Below are 15,808 nucleotides of genomic sequence, written 5' to 3' on the forward strand. Positions count from 1 at the left end.
GCCGATTAGGCGTTTTTTCTTCGTGAGAACTACATCCGTCTTTGTTGAAGTCCAGTGATCTGTTGAGAAAATCCTCATAGATGTCTTATTTATGGTTTGTTGTTCTTGTGTGGCACAGTTCGATCAGGTCATGCACTGTAGCCTACCTTTTGTTGAGGAAAGCATGAACAGTACTGCATGCATAACAATCTACAATGAGGCATGTTCATAATCTGCTCAATAAAATAGTTAGTGTAGTCATTATGGTAAAAAAAAAAAAAAATCAAATATCACTAAAAAATTGTATTTATTTCATTGGAAGAAAACCAACAAACAGTCAAATCAGAAACTGTGGAGTTTCTCTGGCTTACTGCGGGATGATCTTTTAAGCTAGCATGTCTACACATAATTGCATTTCCCATCAGTACTTGTGCCATTCTGCCAGTAGACTTGGGATATTAATATGTAGGTGCCAGATTTAACAGCTTTGGATCCAGATGAAGCCCATTACAATTCTGGTTGCCTTTCTCATTTGGTCCATGTGGAGATAAATCCAACATTGCTTTCATGCCAATAATATTTTTTCCATCATGCTCATGCCGTTTTGTGGCTTTAACGATGGTGTAAGGCCATAAACACTGAGCACAGGCTGACATGATCACAGGTTACCCGATGTTTGATCACAGGCGGTTGTTGTTTGCCTCTAAAACAGGTGTTGTTTATTCATAAAGATGTTTCATCTATGACATAATATAATGATGAAAGCCATCATGTTACACCTTTAAGCGTGTACGCCATGATTGGATTTTAATCCTCCGGTATTAGACATTTGCTGTTTGGTGGATTCCAAACCTCATCTACCAATTTCATTACTTTATCTGCCACAAAAACCACAAAATAACTGCTTATATTATGAGAAACAGCCAGACCCCTTAATATGAATGTAACTACAGCTCCTGTATTTTCCCCCAGAGGAACAATAAACATTTTTATCTGTCAACACTACAATATAACATCCCACTCCTCCTGTTTTCAAACCTTATTACAAGAAAAGATTAATATTTAGCCACAAGTTACCCATGCAAGAACAGGATGAGTCCTCCGGGTTCCTGAACTGGAAACTATAAATTATGTCAAGGAATGACTGTGATTTCCTGGAGTTGTCATTATCTCTTATCTCTGTAATACAACATCTTTTGAGATGAAAATAAGTTGGAAGCATTTTCATTTTTTTGTGTGTATTTATAACAGCCAACACTGTGCTGATGTGCAGGTAAGTTGGTTCTAAACATTTTTTTAGATAGTGAACAGTTTAACTTTGGCATTGGCAACTCTAGACCAATCAATTACCATATTTCCTCTTACCAGCACTCAAATGCAGAAAAAAAGTCTCATTAAACACCTTTGGCCGGATGTATAAATGATGCAAACTCACAAAAACCATGTGTATACCTTTTCCTACAGACGATCTGATATCTACGTGCACACCTCGTGTACAGTTCAGAGCATGCATACACACAGTTTTAGTCATGAATCTATACAGAGTTTTGTGCATCTGGACCCTGGATCTTTTTGGCTTTCTAAACAACTTCTTCACTGCAGCTCTCCATAGTTTCACAGTGGGCAGGTCAAAGTCCCACTGGCTTGTTTCAGCTGTGAGCTGGGAGTGGATCCCTGCTGTTTTATAAAGATCATTTGTGAGATCCAGTGGGATTCAACTTTATGGACCATGGAACTGAACTCTAAGCCACTAAAAGCAGCTGAAATAAAAGCTGCAGATTGGGCATTATGGTGCAGTAACTTGTAGTACTAGCCGCCTTTTCCCATTGCAATCAGTCATTTGGTTCAGGGTTGATATGAAAAATAATTAGTAGAGTGTAAAGCTGCCATGATCAATATTTTTTTTTATCAACAATGGATCAAATGACTGTAAAAAGACCAGCTCATTGTAATGAATCCACAATAAGTGTAAATAAGTGTTTGCATACATGTTCACCAGATCACATTAAGAAACTGTACAGTTTGTTTCAGCCGCACCCAAGTGGCCAAAAAAATCTGTGAACACGTGTTTAAAGGGTTCTTATGTGATGTTCACAAACACAGTGCATGACTCATCACTTCATCGTGACTGACGTGGATGTTGAAGTGATCTGTTTATCACTGGTAAATTTGATTAATTTTGAATTTGATAGATCATCTCAGCATGTTATCTAGCTAATCATAACAGCCATTTCACTAATGGATCATGCTGACATGGTTGCCGGGGAGGGCGGTGATGCAACTGCAAAGCCTTTGTACTGTTGTCCACTTTTATCTCCATCTCCCCATCTGTTGCCATCTGACTCCTGGCCTCTGATGTCTCAGGAAATCAGCTGGCTGAGGATGGTGGCGTCGGTGGGGCTGCGTGGATCAAACCGGCCCGAGTGGATTTAGGGTCACACCCAGCATTTGAAATTAACACCAACCAAATGCTGATAGATGTAATCTGCAAATAGTCTCCAGCTTTTTGACAAAATTCTACTTGGAAGAGGTGAACCTTTTATATTATTTGTCTTCTGTCACAAAAAATGATTTCAAGGTGTGGGAACAGAACAAAATAAATAGCAAAAATCCCTTTTTTATGAGAATGAAATTTGATATTAAAACAAACACTGTTTATGCAATTTATTTTATTCATGTTGTCATCAATAAATTCAGATCAAGTAATACTTTAGGCCCATGTGAATTAGCTTAGTCATCACAACATATTGAAGAACTTATATATAATTATGATATTTTGGGTAAGAAATCCAATCGTGGAAGAGGACTCATGGTACACTGTTACATTTCTGTTTCTTCAATTTTTATCCAGATTGATTTGACATATTTTGTATATGGTGAACATAGACTTTTCACGTTTATTCAAATGAAATGCCCAATAAAATTCATCAAGAAAGATTTTCGAACATTAGTGAAATCTGAAAACTATTTGTCAAATAAAATATCTTTTATAATTTTTCATTCACTGAGGCTTTGAATCAACGAGGTAGGCAAAGATTAATGCTAGGTAGCTACCGGCTAAATTATGCTACGGCTAACATTAACTGACGTTAGCTTATTGGAATACATTTGTAGATATGGCATTTGGAAATACATAAATACATGTCATAAATTAAATTTGACCTTTTCAGCACAACTTGCACTGCATATAAACAATACAAGCTAATGGCTGTCATGGTTGTTTGTTTTGGTACAAGTCAAGAGCGTGATATCTGGGTCATCTACCACCAGAACTTTATTTATTATATTCACCAGTCATTCAACGTGTTGTCCGGTGTAATTACTAAGTCGTGAGGTTTATGCTCCTGCAAGTTGGTGCAAACAATCCAAAGTTCCAATGAGTTTTCAGGTGTGTCCCAAACCTAAGTAAGCTATTTATGGATTTGTGTATTCCACCAGACCAGGAAATTATAATTGACCTCTATGAAATTTTTAAACAGTTTGTCATTGTCAGTGTTTCGTGCTGTGGTCACACCCTGTTACACACCCTGCTGAATACCTGGAATGAGAAACACACTGTCGGACAAGGAGAACACACACTCACTTCGCCGTGTTCGAAGTGTACAGGCTTCCACATGTATACGCATGAATACAGTCTGACAGATACACACACATGGAAACACAGGTAGAGCAACATTCACACAAAAACACAGAGACGAACCTGAGTCACGGCGCCAAAGCTCGCCCTGAGGTGCTCCCTCATCTTACCCCCACCCTTCTTCTTCATCCCCCTCCTCCACTCTCACTGTCGTCTTGGGTGGGGGTCACCTTGGCGTCACCTGTCTCCCTCTAAAGGTGTCAAAGCTCCGAGGTGAGCACCCTCTCGCTCCTCTGAAGAAGGTCGGGATCCAAATTAGCCGGAGGCCAGCCTCCCCCCGCCCTGCAAAGGTGTCACAGTGATAAAGAAACATACCGAGGAACCAAGAGGCTGCGGCAGTGAGTCCTCTTTTAAAATGCAATAATGGAAATTTAACATGTCTGCCTTTTGAAAGGCTGTCCAGCTGCTGGTGCCTCTCAGGTGCACCTTTTTCTTGTGGCTGACTCCCCTCTCTTCAATGTCAGCCACTTTCTTTTTTGCTCTTATCTCTCCAACGTTTCTCCTTGTGCCTCTTTCTTCTCCTCTCTCGCTCATTCTAGCCCTCCCTCATTGCCAAGCCTCCATGCTTTGATGCCCTTCATTTAGCGTGTCAGCACCGATGACACATGTACCCATTCATCCACCCCTGTCTACATTGTTAGAAGTGTATTCCAAATCAAGCAGGAACAAGCATCGCCTTTTGTTTCCCATTCAAAATTTTCTGCTTAATAAACCCTCCAGACATTCAACCGGGTGAATATCTGGCCTTTTCAAAAGGATTCCTTCTTGGAGATCCCTCATACAAAGCAGGCAGAGAGCATAATTTGCGTGATGTGTTTGCAGCAAGATCCCATCCTGTCAGGGGTGAAGGGTCTTTTATCTCGAGGGGTGTCTTGAGTGGCTCTCGTGTCTGGTTCAGTGCATGCAGAGGCTCAAAGCCCAGCGACAGAGTAACGTCAGCCTGAGTGGCAGCGGGGTCGACGGCAACGGCTCGGACAAATCCTCCTCTCTCTGACCCAGAATCCTCCGGGGCTACTCGGTGAGCTGCCGTGAATCACCTTGAGCTTAATGATTTGCAGATATACAGAGAGAAGGGGGCTGGAACCTCCAGGGCCGGAGTTTATCTCCCAAACCTGACCCTTTGATCTGGCCCTCAGATTAACCCTGCAGACAAAGAGACAGCGCCCGTATGTGTGTGCTCGTGTGTGTGTGTGTGTGTGTGTGTGTGTGTGTGTGTATAAGAAGTGACAAAGATGGTGTGTGCATATATCCCATGTGTGAATATAAGTGTGTCTGGAGATGCCTTGTATAACCTCAGTCTAACCCAAAGACCCTGGCAAGACCAATAAAAGCAATTTACAACTGTCCAGTGATGCATTACCTGACCTGCTGTGCTGTTTCCATGAGGACACATTTGTATCTATCATTTTTATATATCTTCATTCAGCAGTATTGTTTCAAAATGGCACCTAATGATGACAATGTATACGGTATCTCAGCAACTACTGGAGTGATTTTCATTGAATTTGATATAGAGGCTCGGTAAAATAGGTGAAATATCATGAAAGAAAGAATTTTTTTTTATATTATTCCTGACAGAGCAACTATATAAAAAATTACAATAACATAAATAAATGTTTGTCAGCCAGTAAGTATTGCATTTAAATCAAAAACCTCAATAACTTATTTTGCTAATTTTTAAAGAGTAACTGAAAACCAGGCTGAAAAGCAGTGTTTTGCTGCCCTCTCTGGTTGAAAGTTTCAGTTCTGTTTCAACTTTGACCAAAACATGTGCTCTGTTGCACCCGTAATCACATCCAACAGCAATGTTTATTTTTTTTAAAGTGAACCGTTCTTCCTATTTATTGCGTGAGGTTTTCTCGTACGTGTATTCCAAGTCAGATTCATGAAACTCTCTTAACTGCACAAACTTCGTAAATCTTAAATCTCTCATTTCAGTCAAATGAAGGCCACCTGTTCGCGAGGAGGTGCCTGTTTGTGAGATTTCATCATTAGCATAATCAACTCCCCTAAAACTACCATATTAGGTTATACGTTTCAGTCTGTGGGCAAGTTTCGTTTACTAAAACGTTCGAAAAGAGTAAAATAAAGAACTTCATACTTAACGACCTGCTCAGGGGTTTTGTGAAAACAATAGAACTTTAAAACTTTCTGTGCCAAAATATGCCAATAAAAAATAAAATTCGATGATGGTGAAGAGAATATAAAGTTTGCAGTAAGGCTACTCCAATAATGTATACTTTGTTTTAGTTAACCTAGCATGTTGAAAATGTAACCGGCATGTTGAAAATGTATTTTGACTCATTTGGATTCATTTTTATTTCAAGTTAATGAGTGTTTTTCCCCCTGTTGCAGAAATTTATAACATCTTGGGTATTGGAAGTGTTCTGGTTTCCATTTGTAGTCTGAGTGGTGTTGACCAATCCCATTTGAGTGGGCAGTCCATTCAGAGGGCAAAAGAGGAGGATAGTCAACCCATTGGCTATTGATGACAATTTAGTTTTCTATTGGCTTTAATCATTTCGTATCTGTTTATTAGCCAAAATATCACAAAGAGGAAATAACAAGTCTTGGCACATATATCTGGTAGCTGGCGACACCAGCAACCACGAAACACTGGTAGTTGTAGTGAAATTGGCTTATTAGTGACCATTCCTGTGGCATCATCAGCAAACCATTCTTAACTGTGTTGGGCAGATTGATATTAAATTCACTGAGTTTTTGAGCACATTCATGCTGCCCAGAGGAGGAACGCTCTCTATTATCCAGACAACCACTGAGCTTTCTACAACTGCCTTACAGGCCAAAATATTAACTTTGCACAGATGATATCTTATGGTCTGATGGGCAGATTTCAATGAAATTGAATCTGTTCTTCAAAAGAGGTAAACCTTATTGATTTAATGACCCCAGAGCCTTTCCTGATATCTTTGGTACCAGCACTAATAAGGCTCTACAAATAGCATAAACGTCAGTGTGTTTGTTCCAACCATCAATCTAGAATTTCAGGCTGTCATTGGACATTAGTCAGACTGTTGGTCTTGTTAAAATACAGTCGGTTACCCAACTCTTTGGTTGCAAAATCCTTGAGTATTTAAAACTTTTTCAAAAACCTACCACAATTTCAAAACCATCTGGGTGTCAAGAGAAAAGCATTTGGTTATTACCACATGAAAACCTTGCATATAAATATTGTTTTCTGTATGTGAGTACAGTTGTGGATTACATCTAAATAGGACAGTCATTAGTGTAACCTGCTCAGACAAGTACTAAGACTGAAAGGTTAAGATCATTTTCCAGGCAGTGCCTCATGAGAGAGCTCAGTGATGTTGCCAGATTTGCCTTAAATGTGTTTATGATCTTCAGATTATTATTTAATAGGAACGTGAAGTAACGTTTATTTTGGAAAATCCAGCATCAACTGCTTATGGTCTCTTTTCACATCTATTGAATGAAAACCTTTTATGTGAAAGAAGTCTATTTCATTAGAAGTATCAGTTTATTTTAAAAGCCCATAAAGACCACTGTGAGAAAGTGCAGGAAAAACACAAAGATACTATAACTGGATATATACGAGGTCAGCATTCTTTGTACTTTGCTAAAACCCAGCGGCTCAGTGTCCTCAGTGGACAAAACTGGTTTTGCTTTATTCCACAATAATGAAATTCTGTTCCGGTTTGACTACTCACCAAACTGTGGATGAAGACATTGCAGAGACCACCCACCGCTGCTCATGAATCACACAGGAGCAGCGCACAGACCATGTTTGTCTGCTGGTGACAGATAGACAGAAAGAATGATCCAGCCCTGCATTTCCATCCACACACTGATATTAGATTTGACGGTCAATGACTCATTTAAATTCATAATTGCATGCGTCTGGCTAGGACTATATTGTAAATTCCCCTCCTGAAAGCCATATTATGCAAGAGTTCTTGATCCATCCTTCTTACCAGCCTGAATCACAAAGAAGAGCTGTATTACAGAACAGCATCCCACTCCTGCCAAAGATTCACTCTGCTTTCTGAAATAACATCCTGGTATCACACAGGAAGTGGCTGATTGAGACAGTTAAATACAAAGTTTGGTATAAAACATTACAGACCGTTAATATTAATTGTTGGTGATCCTTGGACTGACTTTATATGACACGATTTCCGGATATTAAAACTGTAAAAGGTTTTGGCCCCAGCAACAGGAAGTAATAGAAATCATAGCCAAATCCAGCAAAGATCGCCAAGATGTTGGGGAAGGTTGCTGTTTTTGTCAACAGGTCATGATTTGGTACTTTTACGAAGTTCAAATTCTTGTAAGAGCAAGATTTGACAAAGAATGGTCAAAATCAATGATTCTGACCTTTAGCCCTTAGTATGTGAAGCCCTGAAAACAAACCTTTAATGCTACTCAATAGCATCTTTTGTGAGGCTTCCCCTGCCTGGTGAAAGGAGTATGTGTAAACTCAGTTGACTGGCCCTTTAACTTCAATGAATGATTTAAGAGAGTGGTGCCTTTAAGTGTGAATTTTGATAGAACTATTATACTACAGTGTAGTTCTTGGATGTGTTAGATGGCTGTTTGTGACAGCTTTCCCAGCGTTTGCACAATATTTCCTTCCTTTTATCAGTTTTGATATTGTTTAACTAAATTTATATTGGATTTCCTATTTGGTTTCCATTTTTGTTAAGTTTTTATTTGACTGAGAATTAAGATTGTGAACCATTTTTCCCAAGTAGCTGAATGACAAAGAGCAGGTGTGTACTACTTTATGCCATTATAATAAGAGGCTTTGGCTTGGCTGATCTTCTGAAAAGATATTAACTAAACCCATCACTGAATGTAAAGTCCTCAGAACCTTTTTTGGCCTGTTTTAGTGTTGTTTACTGGGCTACAACAGTGACATTACGCAGCTTTGTGTACTTAACAACAGGGATGCATTCTTGTTTCATCATCCCTGAAAACCCAGACACTCAGGGACACAGGAGACACTGACTCTCACATCAGTGGTCTAAACACATATTACAGGCTTGTCATCGCCCCTCGGCCATAAGACTGCTGGCTCTGCTAAAGCCCCTCACACTGCAATGGGGCATTCGGGATCAGGACTGAATATTCTGTATATCAGACTCTTGAGCCACAGGGTGACACATATCCATCCTCCATCCTCTCCCTACAGGAGCTGCAGCTATACCCCTGTTCTTCGTTTTACTTGTAGCACTGACTGACAGCTGTGCTGAGGCTTCATTATGGCCAAACAAAAGCCATATTTTAAACCATATTCCATTTTCCTCAGTGGGGCAGTGGTGGTGATGGGGGAAAAGGGGGGTTGTGGAAGAGGAGAGCAGGAAGGGAGGGAAAAGCTCCCCAGATGAAAATCCTAAATCAGCATGCCCTGCCGCTGCAGCTGAGGCCTAGGCGGGGATTGCGTTTAATTTATTCTCCTAAGCCTGGGAATCAGGCCATCAAAAGGAACCAAACTATCAGGTTTCCTGCACTAAATGGCCCAACAGTGTGATGTGGCCAGCCTGGGATCCGACTTAACCCTTTCGAGGTGGCATGCAAGCGTCAACGGCAGTGGCCCTCCTTGTCCGAACTAATTTATCTCCTGACACTCTGAGGCTGCAACTACAGAGACACTCAGGCACAGTAGGGACAAGTAGACTAAAGGTGACACGGTGGAGACAGGTGGCACTCCCTCGCAGTGTTTGGTAGATGTGGATATCCCTTCTTTAGCCTTGTTTAATGGTTGTGGATCATGGGATTAAGGGACACAGGCTCATGGTAGGCCATAGGAGAACAGCCTAGCTTCCTTTTTAGTTACCTGTTGAAATGCCAGCTCAGCCTGTCCAGGAAATATGTTCACATTGGATGACTCTGCAGCACATTCCTTAAATTCACTACCAACATTCAGCCACAGAGCTGGAAGTAGAGGGTCCTTTATGCAGGGAGGTGTAAAGTAACGGCGTGGACGTCAGAGAGTTTGCGATCCACCACAGAAATTCTACCATCTTTATTTACAATCATCATCCAAATGTTCACCTAACTTTTACCAAAAGTTAAGTTGCTTAACACGAACTATATTCTAACCTTACTTTCTTCGCAATAAACACAGTATTTCCCTAACAATAACTAAATCAAAGTCGCCACATGTATCAATGGGTGCAGATAAAAACGCCTCTGGTAATAATTGGATAGACCAACAACCAATCAGAGCAACAAAACATGTGATGTAGTAAATCAAACTTTTATCAAATCCTGTCAGAGGTACAACCAACATCTGTTTTATCAACAAAAATTTAAATGCAGTTGTTTTTTCTTCTTTCAGATAAAATATATGTTTAACAGTGACATGTTGGTTGTTTATTAAAAAAAAAGCCCAAATGGCTTATTATATCAAACTTAGCCCACACTAGATAAATGGTTGTAATTGGCCCAACCAGGTCCAGGTCAGCTGGGAATCTGTCTGAATATGGGCGGACCAGACGCATCTGCCAGAGCAAATAAAACATGAGCTTGCAGATTCGCCTGGTTTCCAGTCCAAATTCACACAGCACTTTGATGCTCAAAGACGCATTACAGAAAAAGCAAGGTAAGAAAAAAAACACTGCAGAGCAGAATTAACAGAATATGAAACACGAAAAGAAATTGAGTTTTAAGAGACTTCGAGAGAGAGAGGACATACTGAGATATTGCAGCAGTCGTGTGTGTTTCTAAAGAGGGTGTTGAAGTTTAACAGTGAGAAACGGTGTAATCAGTGTTGATCAGACTGGATTGACAACTGCATCCTCTTGACAACATACACTATTACCAACATCAGACCTTTTCCATCCGAGCTTTGCCCATTTCAAGCAGATGAAAAGAGCAAAGTCAGAAAATAGATACCAAAATCTCTCATGTGTAAATTAACCAAAATTGGAATGAATGGTGCGTAGGCTTTAAAGGCCCTTAAAATGCATAACTTGCATTGGCATTGCAAGTGAAACACTGGAACGGGATTGTGGCTTTGCAAAATCAGCCAAAATAAACATTCTGTGTTCTCTTATAACCTTGACCTCAAATTTAAATTTAATGTTGCAGAGGGATTCAACTGGTGAACTTATTGAACAAAGCATGGTTGGAGTATGTATTCCTGTGTTATAAAAATGCTACAAATCAGGTCCTGGGGAAAAAAGAGACTTTTTTTTTTTTTTTTTGCTATAACTACAGCTTCCTCTGAGAGTTAGAGTTACACGTGGTGCCATGTTGGCAGGCAGCTGTGGAGAGGAGCAAAATTAAATATGAGAGAGGAGGAGACTTTTGCTCGCAGGGCAAAACAGTTTTTCTCAGTTTAAACATTTGACACAATATGAACTGTCCTCAGCTGGGTAAACTGGCTCATGCCACATTCATAAATAACACATTCTAGCTGAATCAGGTAAGCTTTGAGCCCAGATTCCACAGTTTCTCAAAATAAATGTCACACAAGGTCAGGTCCATTTTTTTTTTGCTCATGTGTAAATCCACCTCTTGAGTTCTGGGAAATTATCGAGTTACTCGTTGCGACTCTGTCTTCGACCACATGAAACGCAGTTCTGACCAATAACAACCAAAGGCTACTGTTTAGCCGTCGCTGAGAAGCTCGAAACGTCAACCACGGTCACAAATACACTTCACAGAGGCTTTACTTCCTGCTCAACTTGAAAACCAGCTTCACCGCAGAAGGGTTTAGGAGGTTTTTATTAACTTATTCTAACATAAGGAGCAGTTTGGTGCACTGGTTTCTCAAAGTGAGGTTCAGGGACCCTCAGGGATCACTGTGGAATTCAGAAGACACATAACCTGTGTCCTAATTCCACATAACAATATGTTCACTTTAAAATGGTGACCAAAAATTCAGGATGCACCCAACAAACACTTTATGCAGTGCACAAAGTAAAATTAGGAGCTACTCACAGCTGGAGGGGATTAAATCAAGCTGTGAATGCATGGTGGTGAAACACCAGGAACATCTTGGGAAGCAGAAACTCAAATATTAATCGATTAATTGTCAGTGGCACTCCTGGGACACAGTTTGATTATCGGCACATTTACTGCATCATTTCATGTTAGCAGCCTACAAACCAAAATATGCTGGTTTCTTGTATACAGTAGCTTGTATAACTGCAAAAACAGTCTGTCATGAAAATGAACAGATATGTTATGCAATTTGCTTTTCCTGTGAGTAAAATCATAAAGAATTGAAATTGAGTTCATTTTTTTTTAAATATCAGTGTTCTTGTTTTTAATTCTCGTGTATTTAGATGATTTCTGTAGAATTTAGGTTGCTGTCCAGATTTATAACACTGTGGCCTTTGAAGAAGTTGTGTAGGGGTTGAGAACTGATGTCCAGCTAGCCGTACTTCTTCTGAACAGCTCAGCTATATTTTACTTTGCAGTAGCTATGCAGACATTTGTTAGCCAGCCAGGTCTGTAGTTGTTTTTTTTTCATAAACACGCGTCATTTGTGGTGGACTTTAGCTTGTTTTTAGCTCTGCAGCTCCCCACCATCGTTATCGAGCATTTTGACATTTCAGCACTGAGTTCCTGCTTCATCCAGCTGATCACAGTGTCCAAAGGAATACGTCAAAATAAGATTAACATATTATATACATTTCGAGATAATGACCATAGCTCTCCCTCCTCCCCGGCCCCATCCTCTTGGTCGGTCTTCCTGAGTGGTTGACAATTCAAATAACTTACTCGCAATCTATCAGCAAATTTATTGGTTTTTAAAAACACAATGAACAGTTTGCAAATTATGTTGTTGGAACTCAGATTTATCTGAGTGTTTTATGGACACTAGCTAATATTTTCAGACACCCTGTTCAGACTACAGATGGCTAGTAAGCTACATTTATTGCCAGTTTTGGACTTGTTAGAGGTAGGAGGCCCGATGCTCTGTAACGCTGCTGTGCCTGATGCAGTAAGATGCTGAAGGGGAACCTCACTGCACGTTCATGTGCTGAGGGAGGGGTCAGGTGGAGACATGGGGAGGACAGACAGTGGTGATGGTCAGCAAGAACGGACAGGAAGCTGCAGATGTCTTAGGGCCCTTTTAAAAGTATTTTTGAATATTAGAATTGATTGATGAAAATTAAAATGTCACTCTTTTAATTTCGATGTCTGTTTGAAGCTGAACTGAACCCACATAATCCACTCAACTGACGGTCTCTCTTACAAGCTTAATGCCAGGACTTGCGCTGGAAGAGTAAATGTCCGGAAATCAGTAGCAGTTGCAAGCAGACTGTTGTTGCTATCAGGCTCCAGTCAGGACTCTCGATCATAAAGAACATAATATTACTTTCTTCTTATGAACACACTGGAAAGCGGGGCAGCTCTCTGATGACCAGCTCCTTACCCCTCATCTCCACTCCTCCTTGATCTTCCCCCACTGTTTGCTTTACTTTATTTTCTGTTTTTTCTCCCCCTCCCCCTGTAATTTTTTCGTGCAAAGAATAAAATTTCATCTGCGCGGGCTCTGGGAAAGGCGGCCCTCGGATTGGCCCTTGCCCGTACAGATGCTTTGAATTTACGGGGCTTTTCTGCCTGCGAGGAGAAGCAGGGAGGGATGGAGGGATAGATCGTGGGGTGGAAGGAAAGAGATGGGAGGGGTCGAAGGGGGGTGAAACCTGCCTGTATTTCCTGGGGATTAGGCGTCAGATGGGCGCCCTCAGAGGAGGTCTCAGGTCCCGGCCTCCCTGGATGGCTGGGAAACTGACCCCCATCTGACTCCCTGGTCTTCTTTGTGCCCTGCCAGCATGTAGCCCCAGGACAGGACCAAGGCCTGGGCTCTGTCCCATAACCGCTGCCTGCATGGCAGACTGAACCTGTCACATTTGTTTCTACATTTGTTCTTTAAAGGACAATTCCAGTGTTGTATAACTTTTTTTTAAGTTTTAATCATCATTTCTATCAATAATAATGACATTACAATCACCAAGTTGATTACTGAGATCTGGGAACATGGTGCAAGAAACTTGAGCAGTCAGACACCAAAACTTATTTGTAAGAGACACTTAACTGAAGTCGTGTTTGGATTATTACCACTGTTTCAGGTGCTTTCCATTTTGGTTTTACCTGGATACATCACTGGCTCCATCTTACTTTCTTGTAGAGATGCCACCATGTTCCCTGAACATATCTTAGTTATCATAACCAGGTTAAATTAACCAGAATTAAACAACTGAAACTGTAAAGGACCAGAGTCCTTCGTCCTTCGAGTTGAGCCAACTTCAGGAGTAGCAATTTTCTCATGGTTCATAAATAGTTTTTTGTGGGTGTTTATCTTGTTGAATACCAAACAGTCGCTTACAGTGGTGAACTCAGAGGACCCTCACCCAACAGTTCCCCTCAGCTCATAAGGCTTAGCGTCCTTTAGCTCGTTTTGTTTAGCTCTCACGGCCCTCATCAGCATCATTTACAGCCAGTGGTTTTCAGCTAAATAGCTAAGATAAATTCAGTGAATGTTACAGATGCAGCACCAGACAGACTGATACTGTAGACAAGCTTTTAGCACCTGAAGAGCAAGATATTTCTCTCAGGAGTTGGTGGAGACCAAAAATAGAGGTAACAATAGGGTGACTTGCATCCACCAGATCACTTTAAACACAAGTCCGAAGAATGATAATGTTGCTAGGTATTGGCAACATGGTTTGCTAGCACGTTTGCCATATCAATTTGAATAATGAAAATGTGTGTGTAGCTAATTTCCGCTGCCCCCAAGTGGCCAAAAATCAGTTGTTGCAGGTTTAAGGTTAGGGAAGGATGGTCTAAATGTTCAAAAGAAACTACGACTGACTGTAAGGGATGAGACACTTTGCAGAAGATGAAATGGCCACGAGAGCCCAGAAAATGGTGCTCATCTCAAACAATAGTGTCAAACAAAAATCAAGCCCCCATAAGCCTCTCTGCTCCATACTCAGCTTTCACCAATCCTAAACTTGTGACCTTGAAATTTATCAGAAATTATAGCTCATCAGAATATCCTCACATGGATAATCTCCCTCTCTGTGCTATACTTATGAGGACAAAATGGTCTCACAATGAGAAGAAACACACACGTTTGTAGAGCTGGAGGTTGAGCTCGAGATCCTGAGGCTTTAAAGTGGCTTTCAGTCAAATCAAATGAATGTAGCATGTCATCCTCCTGTCATTTGTTTGGCAACATTTTGAATTACGCTCCCTTTAATCCAGTGGATATGGATTTAATATTACATTCAAGACACACGCTTGATTCCACGGAGGTCGATAAACTTTTCTCTTACAGTTAAGTTTCACTCACACTTTTTTCATTACAGTTTCTGGCAGCATCCTCAAGGTCGGCATGCGACACAAAATTATCTCATGATTTCAAAAGGAACAAAATGATGTTTTTTTTTAAAAGGTATTTTATTACCGGAGTGTGTACAGACTTTTTGTAGAATCATCAATTGTAGCAATTCTTTAGAAAGCATTTTACATTTAGTTTTTTTTTTTTTTTTCATAAGAAAGTTAGGCTTTTGAAAAGTCCAAATGCAGCAGAGCAGTCGGGTTCCTGATATACGTCCGTCAGCCCCAATTCAGATCCAACTCAAATCGACCAGTGTCTGTGTGAAGAGGCCTGCTGCTGCATAGAAAATGGCTGAGATGAAAAATCCAATTCTTGATTACAGGGAGCCATCTAGTGGCAGCTGGAGGAAAGAGCAAACCAAAAGCAACAGCAGAGAGCCTCCATTTCCAGCAAAAGTGAGTACGTTTGTTTTATGGCTTAACAAAGACAAAACACACAAAAAAAAAACCTATATCTCACTTTTTTTTTTCGTCCAAACTATCTGCACCTTTTAGAATCAGTGTTAAAATTAAGATAGAAAATAAAAATCTGTTACAGTCCAATATTTTACTATAACATTTCACAAATACTCCATCTATATAAACACTCATAGGAACACACAATATAAACCATTAGTGTCCTGCAAAAACCTCCAATTGTAACATGTCATGAATCCATTTGTTTCTACTGTAAGTGATGACCAATAGGCGCGTGATGCTAATACCAGGATGAATTTACAATATACGGGCATTTACATGACAATTGACCATGACAATTAACTTTTTTTTTTTTTCCAGCCGATTGTTTTTTTTTTTGTTTTTTTTTTAGGAAATTAAAGGTCTCTGCAGCACACAAGGAAAATGATGTCT

Source organism: Pempheris klunzingeri, chromosome 14 (assembly GCF_042242105.1).
Source record: "Pempheris klunzingeri isolate RE-2024b chromosome 14, fPemKlu1.hap1, whole genome shotgun sequence".
In the NCBI taxonomy this organism is placed as follows: domain Eukaryota; kingdom Metazoa; phylum Chordata; class Actinopteri; order Acropomatiformes; family Pempheridae; genus Pempheris; species Pempheris klunzingeri.